This window comes from Ischnura elegans, chromosome 3 (assembly GCF_921293095.1).
Source record: "Ischnura elegans chromosome 3, ioIscEleg1.1, whole genome shotgun sequence".
Taxonomy (NCBI): domain Eukaryota; kingdom Metazoa; phylum Arthropoda; class Insecta; order Odonata; family Coenagrionidae; genus Ischnura; species Ischnura elegans.
This window is the reverse complement of record NC_060248.1, coordinates 37,612,971-37,628,152: the sequence shown is the minus strand read 5'-3', so window position 1 is coordinate 37,628,152 and position 15,182 is coordinate 37,612,971. Positions and strand designations below refer to the sequence as shown.

General features: G+C 38.2%; 1 protein-coding gene across 1 annotated transcript in view; it reads right to left on the bottom strand.

The window, feature by feature from the left end:
• The window catches only part of LOC124155169 (5-hydroxytryptamine receptor 1), a 461,543-nt gene that overhangs the window by 26,886 nt on the left and 419,475 nt on the right, over positions 1-15,182 (bottom strand). The window lies entirely within an intron of this gene.

Genomic DNA, 15,182 nt, shown 5'->3' with positions numbered 1-15,182 from the left:
AAAAAGGAGGTCACGTCCCATCTTCGTGATACTTACATTAAATTTGAGCATGAAAGAATATTAATGCCCATGAATATTCCGAGACTCATGTGAGGGCAACTTTTATGTTCATACAATGCCTAAAATCCATTTAAATTAAAACGTAGAACGACAGATACGCAAAATAACGCGCGGCAAATAAAAATCAGGACGCAGAATTATGTATTCACTACTGGATATAATTTAGATTTGATGAAGCACATAGGCAAATCGTAACATTTATATCATCATTACTTGTTTATTTGTGCAAAGCCAAAAACAGCAATAAGACTTTTACATTGGGTTAGTAACAGCAATAAATAACTTCATAAGTATCAAAGAACGAATACGGAATCAATAAATAACAAAACAATTTCTAGTCATTGTTTCGTTAAAACTTATTTTTCTTAATGTTACTTAATAATTATGAATTTCTTCATCGCTGTTACCAACCCAATGTTAAGGCCTTGTAATTCAATGCCAATATCGAATAAATGAAGGGATTCAGAAGGGTAGAAATCTCTTTGACAACAATTATGGACATTAAAATGCGAGTAAACCATTCGCAACAGCTTATGACTTATGGTGACGTGACGACGCGGATAGAATTGTGCGCCAATCACCATACCCAGGGGTATTTCGAATAGATATATGCATAACTATGTAAGTAAGCCTGAAAAAGCGGTGCAGTAGCATTTGATACCATTACAAAATATTCTTCCACCCAACCCATTTCCTTAACATTTTTCCCTATTTTCTTAGACTCATTTAATTCCGAGGCATACGAAATATTTCTTGACTTTTTAGAGGTTCGCTTTTTTACGTATCTACAGTTCATTTGTACCTATCTTTTATTGCAATGCTAAGACTGCATATTTTTCAGCGCGAAAGAATTTTCTGTTCATGTTGAAATCGCAATGCATACAGTTTAAGGAGGACATTTTGGAAATCTAAGCGCCACTAAATCAAATTGGTCTTTAAAATACTCTACCATTGCTACTCATGTGCTAAGAGTGGTCAAAAATATACTTCCCAATTCCGCGAACACCATTATAGATGTAATCATTTACCGAGGACACCTGACAACATTACTGGGCAGCAGGTCGAGTCCCCAAAGTTTAGCGAAGAGCGAAAAAGCAGCGTCCAGATCAATTGTTTTTCTTCTCAGGATTGAGCTAAAGGCTACGTGGAACTTTTATAATGAGTATCTAGACAACATTAATCGCTTACTTTGCAGTTATGGGCAATATTGTTGAACTGAACTCGTAATAGAAGTTTGCAAAAATTCGAAGAATCTATCAACAAAGGCCGGCATGAAATTAAATGGGACTATATATATGATCCTTTTTGTTATAAAGGTTATAGTACAATACATTATATACACTATATACTACAGTATTTATGTATTTGAAGAGCTTTATTCTGTTACCGAATACACGATAGAGTTAACGTTTTCCGCTACGGGCAGCAGTTTGCTTTCCACCTAAGCACGCATAAGAAAAAGCGTGGGGATGGAAAGGACTTAGCGGCAGGGTCCCAGGGTCTTGAATGAGTGGGAAGGAGCGAAAAGCTATATGACTGCCGTGGCTGGGAACAAAAAACCGTTGTGCCGGTAAGTCATCCTTCACACTTCAATACGGACGGTACGATGATCAGAAGCACTATCGAGTTAAAAGGGGAAGCATGAAAAAAAGTTGGGGAAAGGGTTGAAAATGGGAGCACCAAGGGACGGTACAGGAGTTCTATCGCATTCACTGTTCTCGATGTATGGGTTAACCAGATGATCGATCACCCGTATGCTCAACGGTAAGAGATTCTTGTATCCCTGCCTAAAGGGCATTTGCATTAGCTTAAACGGCAACTCACAGCTTGTGACATCCTCAGGTACAAAGATTTACGAACTTGGCCAATATATATCAATTAGATATATGGAACAGGCTACTTACAAGTTGCTTACGTGACCGACAAGATTTTATATAAAATAACGTCAGGCTTTACTTTGTTGGAGTTCTGAATGTACTTATTAAAATTATAAAGCTAGTACTTTCTTGACTTGTAGTATTATGAATATTACGATTTGCTTACGCTTTTTAAGGGAGCAGAAACTGTTTTAAGATAGTCAACAGATGAATGGAGAGAATCAAATGGCTCAAGCGAGTAAGTAATGAGGAATAGTATGAGAGGAGATAAGTCTCGTGAAAACTTTGATAAGAAGAGGAAATGACCTAACCTGCCCAATGACCCTGATGAAGACAATCGTCGAGGCTCAAGTATATGAAAAGAATGGAAATCCAAGATCTTGATCAAAATATATAGAGCACGTTGAGAAAGATGTGAAAGAGAAGAAATAAGTAGGTGGTACTATTGCATACAATAAACTACACTGTAGTTCCATTGGATATTTATCGCAAACGGTGACTAATGCAAACCGATAAACCCCTATTTAAATAACCCCACGTGGGATCATGTCTTAGTTATAAAAACTGCATTATCATTATACAGAAAATTACAATGCAATAAATGTTGAATATTTAGCGTTAAATAATAATCAGTTGCTCCTAAAAAACTACTCTCGCTATTAGTTTGGTAAGTGAAATGGGGTGGAAAATAATTCACCATCGTTCATTCTCACTGGTGAGTTTGGCTTCAAAGCCAAACCGTAACGCCACCTTCTACACTTACCCGAGAACTTCAATATTTTCATTACATCACCCTGGTTCATAACTCCGTAATCTGTCACGCGAAAACACATTCATAACCTCGATCACACAGAGTGCAAACAATACTGGGTTGTCTGTGAATGGATGTGTTCACCGCTCTATCTCACTGAAGGAGGCGCAACGGGGAACAAAAAACGACGTAAAATTTACCCGGAGAATCTTCGTCGACGCCCAACTCGGAGCCTTTGGAGTGTGGTTTGGGTCCGGAAGAGGCTCCTGACTCACGAGGACCAACACATCGACAAGGTGTCCGACACATGACTCCGTACTTACAAATGCTCCAATTTTTTTGCAATGTGACGGGACCTAAGCACTAATTACTCTAACATACTATACTCGAAATCGCATCCTGCGCCGCACATTCAATTGATGCTACAACTTGGTATGCCTTTGAGCATGCATAAAATATTCTAATTGCAATAGAAAATAATAAAAAATTCGTAATATTGATTTATTTACTGATTTTAAAGCTCGAAAAAAATTATGATCAAAGAGCAAGCTCGTTATGTACGAATATTATGAATATACATACTGATACATGCAGTCACAGCCTTTGAAAATAATCAAATACATTAGATGAAGTCATTGCAAGTCGGTCAGATTCAATATTGCAGTTATTAGTGGTTATTTATCTATTTTCAAATGCCCTGAAAACAGCACACAAAGACATATTGGGGGGTTACCAACGTTCAACAACCATACGATCACGAAAACCCATGCCGTGGATGAAGGTAACTTACCCAGGTGGGACTCGAACCCAGAACCTTCGGTATGGCAAGTTTTTCGGTTTACGATTTAAGCGAGAGAGAAGTGGAGGGATCAGAGGAAGTTACCAGTTGGAAATATGGGGTAACCGCCGCATCGTTTTGTTATATCCTCTCCGTAAAAAGGAAGCGCACAGGGGTGGAAAAAACGAAGCAAACTTAACCCGGAGAATCTTTGTCAACGATCAACTCAAGACCTTTATAAAGTGGGGTGCACCGCAGAGTAAGGGGTGAAGATTTGTGTTCGGAAGAGGCGCCTTATTCACTAGGACCAACTCGTCGACAAGGTACCCGACCCACGGCTTCGGGAAGCAGAAAAGGGACACACCCACGCAGGTCCGACCCGTATCCCGGCTGACAGTGACGTACGACGTCTCCTTAGACACCTTTTTCGTCGGGGACGCCCTCTACTCCGTAGATGAACTTAAATGGCACGGAATGAAGCCCGTTTTTCTGGGAATAGGCGGTTGATAAGGTATGATTACTCCTCGATTTTTTTAAGCTCTACCATGAATTCATCAGCGTGTTCTTGCAAATCACAGCTGTAAAAAAATCGAGGTCTTACAAAAGCATAACTTAAGAAATAAGTCATTAGTTTTTCTACGTGACGTCAATGATTATGAAAATATGAGATGATTTGAAATGCCATCAAACCACACATTAGTCGGCTCGAAGAGTCAGCAAATTGAAATATTTCAAAACCGAAAGATTAAAATTATTTGACTATAAAAAGGTAAGAGCTGAAAATCAGAATTTAAATAATTAGCACGTGAAGTCAATAGCGACGGTGAACCTTTTCAGAAAAATTAACATTTCCCGACTCACGCTGTTCTATTTAGCTTCGAAATCGAAATGTAATTATTTACCTCTTCGTAAGCTTTTAATTTTGTTAGGGTAACAATTCCATTATAAAACAAATATTTTCTGGTAATTTTTTTCACCAATAAATTATGAATGGTACCTTTCGATTTAAAATTACTTTTTAATGCAGTTAGTTAAATTAGTAATAATTCCAGATTTGTACTGAATATTATGATGGAAATACAATTCATGCAAGACTCTCTTGGGCCCACTCTTTCCCATGAGATGCATAGTTTCCTGGTTTACTCGAAACTCGATCTGTCGCCAACGATAACTATCTCATCTCTCGATTGCATCCTCTAGGAGAAAAATGAAATTATTTATAACTTATTAGAGGATAGTACGGCAGGTAAAACTTGCTAGCCATTATTTAAGAGACGGAGAAAAGAGGACTCAAAGGAAGCTGTCAGTTAGAAGAATAGAGGCCACCAACCAACAAATGCTTGAGACATGATTTCTTAGTTATCACATCAAATGAAACATCCTGTCATAGTAAGGCTAAATTAAAATGCTCTCTACGAAGTATATTAAATACAGCTATTACTAGGGGTGCTATTGGTCATGTACAAAACATTAGAATTGAAACAGCACGTGGGTAAAAGCATGGTAATAAGTCTGGCTGACATTATTTACAGTGAACTAATTGTTAAATAATTCACAATCGGCTGAGATTTCGATGGCTAACTAAGCGATGACTCATGGCATAGTTAAGAGCTATTTAAAGTATTTAGAAGAATCCCAAAATATGGTTGAATTAGAAGGATTTCGACTAGGGAATATTCAGCTTTCGGATAATTGGATGAAATAAAGGTTTATTATTAAATGCTTGAGGGGTGTCTGATTGAACATGCTACTGTGTGATACTACATTAAGTGAGACGAATTCGCACCATAAAATCTACGGATTCCTTCCATATTGCGACAGAAACAAATTGTGCAATTAGCTTAAAAACATTAGATACTTCAAGTATTAGTTTTTCTTCTACAGGAGACTAACTGCATGGTAGGACTCCTAGGTAGAGGAAGAGAAGAGAATGATGCATCTTTCACAGAGATCTTAAATATTTATCAAGAAAAATACAAAGGTAAAAAGAAGAGAAAAAATATAATCATGAACAGTGAAGCAAAAGCAATGGATGAACGGGGAAATAAATAACATTTCTCAAAGAATTGAAAATAGGAGAAAAATATTCGCTTTGATCTTACCTACATATAGGTTTCCGATGCTACTAATGGCTGACACTACTGATCGAGTCTCAATCCTCTATGAGGTGTTCGTCACTTCATCATAATGTTCCTTTTGAACAACAGAATGTGAAATAGTCGCGATGACAACGATAGAAGAAATTATCAATGAGTTCGTAGAATACCGTTGCGTTGTTATTTGGCTGAAAATTTTCATCAAGTACAAGAGGAAGCACCGAAGCCGTGGAATTTCCGCTTTTTGATCATTTGACTCAGAATGCGGGTAGAAGTCCGCTACGCCGGTTTATTGAAGAACCAGAGAAGGAAATTAAACTTAAGGATGGGAATCCCGTAGTTTCTGCGGAGGAGGGTTACAAGTCTTTAGGCTGAAGTTTCTGATTGAAGAACATATCTTAGGCTTTCCTTTAATATGGTCGCTAGAAGATGATCGGAAGAATGATTTTTTGATATCAAGATATCTCCTAGCTACTCAATATGAAATCGATAAACTCGTGCCTTTACGAGAACCGTAAGATGATAGAGTCACACGCTCTGCAATGAAGGCACCTTCAAAATAAGTTAAACAAGGACCTCTAAGAAAAGAAATCTGAGGAAAATTCCACAAACGTGTCAAATGTTTCAGTTATTTCAATCGCAAAATTACACAAGGCAATTAGAAGCAGAACAAATTTTAGCATCCCGTACTATAAAGAACAAAAATTCCGCGCCGCTTGATTACATTTTATTAGTATTCCTAGTAACTGGCTTCGTTATAGGAATTAATAAGAGATCATGAGCAATTTGCTGGATTTTAGGTATTACTTAGAATTAATTAAAATTATGAGAAAATTAGGGATCTAAAGCATGTATTATCGTAAGAAATGGCCAAAAAATGAAGAAATTAGAGTTTAAGTTAAGCATTAAGGCATCAGCTGTGCACTTAGGGTACCAATTAAACTTCCTCTGCCACCAAGTTTATCGTGAGCCAGAACTTCGGAAGTTATGCCACACGTATACTCGAGCCAAGACATAAAACCACGACTTTGAGGTTAGCAAGAGGACTAGAGAACTATCAATCTGACCCTGATGGTTTACACGGAAAGCGTAATCCATCATCAAGAATTCGGCCATTAATTAGATGAATAATTGAATAAAGTCAAAGGAAATGTTTTTCATTATTTTCACGTTAATTTATGATATGATAGTTGACATTCACTCCGCGTGAAACAATACTATGAACAACACAAACAATTCCTATAAAAAATAACATACATACAAAACTGTTAAACGAGGCAATGTGAATACTAAGGAGTACCAAATTTTCGGACACAACTCTGTAAGTATGACAGATATGAACGTGATGGCAGTTATAATCAATAGCCTACCATTAACAAGTACATGGTTCATAGCGAGAAATTGCCTACCATTAACAAGTATATAGTTCAAAGTGATGAATCGAAGGTAAAAATCAGATTTAATGAATAGCTTATATTCAGATCATTCACAAAAAAAAACACATTCACAATACAAAATTCGTAATTTGGATCGATCGTCAAGTCACTTTAATTAAAGCAACTTATTTTGAGTTAATTACAGAAGTTTCCAGAATCTCAGAAAGCAATGCGGTAAGGTGCCAACGTTTTGAAAAAAATTTCATGGGCTTCAAACGGGGTGATTTTCTCTATAAGAAGAGATATCTAAAAACAACACCCTGTAATCTAACCAAACGGAACTTCCAACTTGATCTCTATGCAACCAAGAACTAGTATTAATCTGAAAATTTCTTCGAATAAACACGGTTTACCCTTCATGACACTCGCGTTTTACAAAAGTATATCCTAATGAAATGTTATGAAAAATTTAAAAATTTCGTTAAAATTTGAATATTAAGTTAGTTAAAAACATTAAGAAAAAATGAGCAACTGCCCGTGAAAAATATTTAAAGTTAATTCACCAGGTAAAATTTTGAATCTATTGTTGCATAAGTTTTTTATTTTAAACATGGTTGTGATAATAAATACTAAGAATAATTTCTGCGTAAATTCTACGAAGTACTGTCCCCGTATGGCATTTAACGAAAGTAAACTACATTTTTTTCTGGTTTCCACGCAAAATTCACAGTCTAAAGCATAGAAGATAATAAAAATTCAATTGAAAAAGGTAAAGACAGCAAAAGTTATCCATGCGAAGTAATAAATATTCTCTTCCACGCATACAATGCCCATGTTGATCGAAATATCGGTTTTGGAATCAATATTTTTCATTTTCATTTCTTTTTCAAACTTTCATTGTTTTGTTTGTGATCAAATTTTTTTGTTATAAATCAAATCAGCTCAAATTATTACTTCTCAGACAGCAACAGCTGATAGCGGAAAATTTTTTCTCAAACGTAGTTCCATTCTCGCGGACACACTAAAATGGTCGAGAATTAATGACGGTAAATTAAGAAATAAGCATATAAGGAGTAGGGGCAGCTTGCGAGAGAAATAGGATAAGAAAATGTAATACTGCCAAAAAAATCCAGAAACTACACTCCTGTCTTTTGCAGCAGTTTGATGGGGCAGTTATCCAGGATAGGGAAGATGGATACTTCTGAAAGTGCAGAGTAGGAAATTTGAAACCGAGAAGCCTGTAGGAGAGTTCTTCACTTACGGACCACAAAAGGCCTTTCTTCCTAGGTCTAAGTGGTGGGTCTTCAAGTTAATCTCATAATCTACTTATAATCCACTCATACCCACATATCAAATGACATTCTCATAGCAGCTACCAAGCTCAAAGAGATCACAGGCAAACTTTCACCAACATCCTCAACAAAGATATGATCATGGATACCACTAGGTAGGTATACTTTGTTGTATTACGGACACTTCCTCAGCTATAATTATCTAACCTCCTGTAACCGAGTGATTCCGTTCCGGCACCCTACACCTAGGTGGTAAATTTAATATTTCGAGGACCCATTATGTCAATAATGTTCGACAAATCTCCATTCCAGACACCACCTCTTGAAATACCTCTGTAATAGTGCAAATGGAGTTAATCATCTCAAATTTACATTTAGTGAATACCTTTACCTTATTTTTTTTGCATCGCTTTGTGAGGAAAACAAGAATATCAGACTATTATTTAGTAAAATACACGATGGTCCATAGAATGCTAGGGGTTCCAAAATGAATTCAGGTGTTTAAATACTGTTTTAGTATTTGTACTACGTGGCTTATAATTGCGTTAAAAGGCATTAAAGAGAAACTCATCTAGATTTTTCGTTCAATTTAAAGCATACAGTAATACTCCAAATTCTGTCAGAATCACAAGTAGTAAACATAGTGACGACAAAATAATTTTTATTCATATGCCTTCTATTTTGCCGGATGTAAAGCTGGCATTTTTTTGTGGTTGAGGAGGTCACAATGGATAATACGTTTTATGAGCCGACGCCGCAAATTGACGAAGACCAAGGCGACTTCGATAAAGTTGAATCAAATACTCCAGGTGAATTGAACAAGGCATGGTAAAACTATTCGATCGATCGACTAGATCGAATCGATATATTCCATATGATGAATGGTACTCAAAATAAACCGTTGTAGGTAAAAAAATACTGTTTCAGAAGATCTTCACTTATCATTTATTAAATGTTAAATGGTATAATTACTACGAGGCCTCAAATTCACGGGATTAATTTAGGAATAACCTGAATAAAAAGAGCGACATTATGCGCCACAATATTCACGCACTCTCAAACGTAACTCCAAATGCATACCATAAAGAGAAACTTAAATATTCACGCACTTCACATTTTTATATATAGATGAAATCCATTTTCTTTCATGACAATTAGTAAATGAGATGATCTATCAGTTTTCAGAGCATAAATGTAGTGATTAGTGCCCAATGAGCAGATTGCAAAATAGTTTTGGAACCAACCAAGCACTTTAAGTTAGACATCAAAGTGTATAAATAGCATCATGTTGATCTATTTCAGAAGTATCTGTGAAAAAGAATAATTGGAAGGGCATCGTGAAATAGGCCCACTTTAGACGTAGAGTTGAAAACTGCCGAGAGAAAAAGTGCAATATTGCTAAAATTATTTCCATTTAGATAGCCGCGGATAGAGAATTGAGGAAGATCTACCCCACCAGGCTAATGATTTGATCCCCTTAAAATCAAGACACATTAAGTTGTCGCGAAACGTTGACCTTATACCTACTACAAGGACGAATTTGAGCTCATGGTGCATAGTCTGGCTCCTAAGGTCCCATGCCTCTAACACGGCGACCTCAGTGATCTGAGCAAACACCCCTCACTCGTATAGTTCGCATTACAGGTTGTACGGCTGAACCTAAGGAAATGCACATTCTCCATCCAGCTGTGGCGCGAAATTAAGACTTAATCACACTAAAAGCAGATGAAATTGATTATTCTTCAAAATATAACATTCTTTGAAGTCCATTCTTCAAAAGCATACCTATGGCAACGCGTCAACAAGTTTACGTGCGTATAAAATTAAATTATAAATGTATCCCAAAGAACATAACCTCACAGTTCTTCAAATAGGAGGATTAATAGGAGTAGAAAAAAACGAAAGACGTTGGGCGGCTGTGACCGGATTGCAAACTTTAAGAATGAATTAAAGCTGCTGCAATAAGTTGAGATAAGAAAGTACGCAAAAAGGTTCTCGTTCTTTCAATTTTTACACCACTTCTTCCCACTTTTTGTTCTTCAGCGCTGGTTCCGCATTGTTCCGGGGTCCGCGGTAGTTTAGCCCCACTTAAAATGATTTATAATTAAGAATGTAACCGCGATCGACGTCGCTTCTTTATCGATTCGGCAACAGTGGCTTACGGCGTTCGATGAAATATACACGCTCCGGAAGCAAATCTCATATTTCCCCGATTTCGTGGCTTCCATTACCCGCACGCACCAGTTCCGACGCTAACTGAATATGGCAACATTTTAATCCATTTTGAAACTAGATAAGGGCGCTTAAAGACCCGAACATCGCCTCCTAATGAACGCGATCATTAATAACACTGAGCGTGAATCAATTCGCGAAGCACTCCCCACCCCCCTTTTCACCACTGCACTCTGCTTGCCTTGGAAGATAATGGCCCCTATTGGAACTTCGCGTTCGCGGATAAAAATTGAGGACTGAGATAGGGGATAGAAAAAAAAGGTGGAAAAATAAAAAAAAGTCTTGGGTACCGTAGTAATTCCCACCATGTTGAAGGAAGCAGAGGGTAAGCTCCATTAGAGCCGCTCCGGGTGCCTGCACTCCGGTTCCCTCCGGCCTTAACCCCTTCTCCTATTACCCCACAATCTCTGATGCTCACGGAAAACCTCCCACGCTCCCTCCGCGGATGCCCTAACCCCCCCACTCCTCAGCGAGCCCTTCGACCCAACCCTGGATCAACCCTTATTAAGACCTTTCTCTTGAACCTCAACCCATTTCACCCCAAATCAACGAAATAAACAAATTGACTTTTAGAAAATCCTAATTGAAAAATAATTGTCCGAAGTTTCGATGCCTGAACATTATCAAGTCAGAGATGCTCAATGACGATGCTCTGGCATCGATCCCCACATTTATTTTTGGTGTAGAGGATTTTATAATTTTTTTTACATAATAAGCTAGGCATGATTTTTTGATATTTCTTATGATGCTATTTTTCTCGTGTTCTGGGCTGATGCTTAGAAACCAAGGATTTATTTCATGCATATCTATTTCCTATCAAAGGTACTTTGTTTTGGTATGATAATAATCGACATCATTGTAATGATGTTTTAATTTTTTTATTATAATATTTTGATGTTTAGCTCTGGCGATTGTGCTTATGCATCTAAATTCGGGTTGCTTATTTATTTGATGTGGACTTTATAGGAAACAATAGCTTTATTTCGTCAAATAACATGCAATGCAGTGAAGCTTCTTCAGCCTTTCCACCTATATCCATTCTCCACGTTTGTATTAGTAAATATGTGTCTCTACCTATACCTACTAATAACATACCTCAGGAGAGCAATTAAGACACAGAATATGCTGCTTTGACGAATAAGTCAAGAATAAAGTATCCCTCGTTGGCTCTTTATAGCAAGGTATAATGACTTAAATGCCAGAATTACAAAAAACTGAAACTAGAGCGCAATATCTGTAGGTAATGAAGCACTAAGAGCCCCTGAAGTTTATTTCTATCGCACTCTTTGGAACAATGCGCTTCTTAAGTATGAGATCGAAGGCGACAAGTACCGCCTTGAGAAGCTCCATGTCAATTCCATTTCAGGCTTCTCTAGACTCTCTGGCTTCTCTTCTATATTAGTGTAGAGATACATCATTTTACCCATACTAAACCTATTCGCGTGAGTAACATAATTAAATTTGATATATGGATAGAAATAAGTAGCTAAGTTTGTTGCCGATATGCTGTCAAATTCGTTATTACCAATTGCTTAATTTTCAATCCCATTGAACCAATCCTTTATCCTAGTCACCTCCGTTCTACGGAAGAGGAATCAATGAAGAAATTTATTTATTCATAGTTACCGTTTAATTCCATCCCCTTTTAATAGCTTTGTTGACATATTGATTCCAAGTTCTCATTTTCCAGAAATTGTCCATTTTATTAATAAAACAAATTGGGAAATATAAAATTTTTCATCAACTGATTTGCAGACGGAAAACTTTCTCTAACATCCTTTTCCACGAAATAATTTTACAGTCTGATTCTTTTCTTATCTAAAGATACTAAGATATTTATGTCTTTTAGACTTAGAACCTTAGTTGGACACTCAAAATTCTCAAGATGGATCCAATCGATGTTTTCCAAATATGTGGACGATTTGGTTGGTTAATTATCCCTTTCCCATGGTTCAGAGAAGTAAAATTTTAGCTGAGGAGTTCGTTGGACTATATTTATTAAATATTATAAAATATGCTTTTCCCTGAAATGGTACCGCCAGTAAGACTCCCCACTTCCTTCACACAGCTCCCACCAATCTTATTTTCCAGATTTGAACCAGCCCTCGAGTGTACCCCTTCCCCTTCTTCGGAGACCCTGGCCTCCTCTCCGAAAGAGACTTCCTGCCTGCGTCGCTTCCTCCTCCTCCTCTCCACTGCCACGTCTACCCACTCCAACCATCGAGACCTTCCCCCTTCAGCCCTGCTTCCTTCAGAATCTCCCGCAGCGCCCCATCCACCAACCAACCGGCGCACTACATGGCTCTCAATCAATTTCCCTCGACCGAAACACATCCTTCCCATGCCGTACCCTCTGCGACATCCCCATCACCCTCGCCTCCTATAAAAGGATTCAGAAGCCTCCATCCACCCCTCCCCTATTTCCCATTCCATCACGCCAGTCTACTACTCCTCACCACCCCCTAAGAGTGGGAGGTAGGGCGAAAAACCCTCCCCCTTCAATACACCCACCCCGATAGGGGCTCCACCCCATAACCCCTCCCGACAAATGAGACTTAAAGTCTTTTCACCCCTTCCCATGAAATTTTTTCCCCTCCCACCTTTCTCTCTCTCTCTCTCTCTCTCCCGCTCTCACGACTCAGAAGCTTCAATACATTTATCCGAGTGGACATTTCTTCATCGCGTTTTTTCTGTTGTTTCCACTTTTTTTCCTTATTTCAATTCCAGTTTCCTCTCTCCTTCCTTTTTGTCATTCTACTCCGGGTGGTTTTATTGAATGTTAACGAATGGGAACGCTGGTCCGTCCGGGTATTGTGAGGACGACGAAAATAGATACGGAGGGAAGCAATTTCCAAATTCCTGAACACATGGGTATTCTCAGGGGCTCGTTCATATGGGGCATAATAAAATTGACGCGAGGCAAGATGTAGAACTAAAGATTAGCCGATGATACGCATTTTGAAATCACAGATTATGGGTAGCTCTATTAGCATGACATATTTTCTATGAGAATACTCTAAGAATGGTTACAATTTCTCGAATACATTTTCGAGTTACTGGTGACATTGAAGAATGAGATACCTCTACAAATGCCTAAAACTGCCAGTTTCAATGAAATATTGGCATAAAAATTGCGAATTTAAATTTTCCACAGTATCCGTCCCCTCATTACTGAGGAGTAACACCGTATTGGACACCATTTAGGCAAATGATTTCTTTATTCATTACTGCTTACACACTTCCCTCGTAACAAAAACGTATTCATTTGGATACACGAAAATGACAAGGGAACGATGAATAGCGTGGAGTGTGGTGGTATAATATAAGCGCTTGGATTTTCACCGAATGATCGTAGGATGGGTTAAAACCTTCGGACAACCAAAAGAAAAATTCTAGTGGTAAGGTATCGACGAAGAAAGAATCTGGCACCCTACCCTGAACATGCGAAATTTAAAAGCCAATGGCTCATTGCAAGATGCGTTCTACCACATGCAGACTGTGGCTTTACCTTCAATCCGTGCTCTACCCAAACCAATCCCAAACTACCATTAGCAAGAAGGATTACATCCACATCTATATAATGCCCCGCAAGCCGCCTAAAAGACGTGTGGCGGGGGGGTGTTAGATCACTAGCCGTATACACATAAAAATGAAGAGGTCTAACGAAGTTAGGACTAGCATTTCTCTAAGTCCTTCATGGTTCGGGGGATAAACAAATTCCCATATCAATCCGTTCGGCAAAACACCTCTCTTACTTTATCGCTTCTATCGGACCTGGAAATATAGTGTGGCCCTAATATTATGTTCTCCGTGTCGTTCTTAAAGCTATCCATTCTCAATTAATCTAAGCCTAGCGCGCAGCCTCCGAGTCTTCAGCGGCTCAAGGCCTAATTCGCCAAACATCTGGTTAACGCTGTCTGTACGCCCGAAGCAGTTTTTGACGAAACGCGCAGCATTCCTTTGAATTTTATTAAGTTCGCGGATTAAGTCTTTCTGCACCGGATCCCATACGCTCGCTGCATATTCAAGGGGAGGTCGGAGGACAGCGAAATAGCACCTTTCTTTTACTTTCTCATCCAAAAATTTTCCCACAATACGCTTGACGAATCCTAATTCCTTCATGGCTATGCCGCAAATATTCCTTATATGTGTTCCCCACGAGAGGTTCGAGTTTATCGTTACTCTCAGGCACTTCACTTCGTCTGTTGCCTTTATGTTAATACAATCCACAGCATAAACATGGTTAGAGTTGGACAAATTCCGCAAGAAATGTACCAACATGCATTTGCTCAGATTAAGTTCGAGTCCCCACTCTTGGCTCCACAAATGAACATTATTTACATCCGATGATAGAATTTGATAGAGTGATCACTAATTTCGCGATATATGACAGCGTCGTCAGCAAATGAACGCATTTTACTGCTAATGCGAGAGCAGAGATCATTAATGTGTATAATGAACAAAAGGTGGCCGAATACGCTTCCTTGTGGAACACCTGACGTAACTTTTACTACGTCAGAGCTAATTCCACTAAGAACTTCTTTTTGTTTACGATCACTGAGAAAGCAGCGTATCCAGTTTATCACTGTTTCGTTTAATCCGCATGACTGTAATTTGTATAAAAGTTTGTTGTGAGGTACCGTGTCGAAAGCCTTCTTAAAATCTGGAAATAATGCGTCTTCTTGTCTTTTCGATTCACCAGATTTCAGAACAGCGTGAA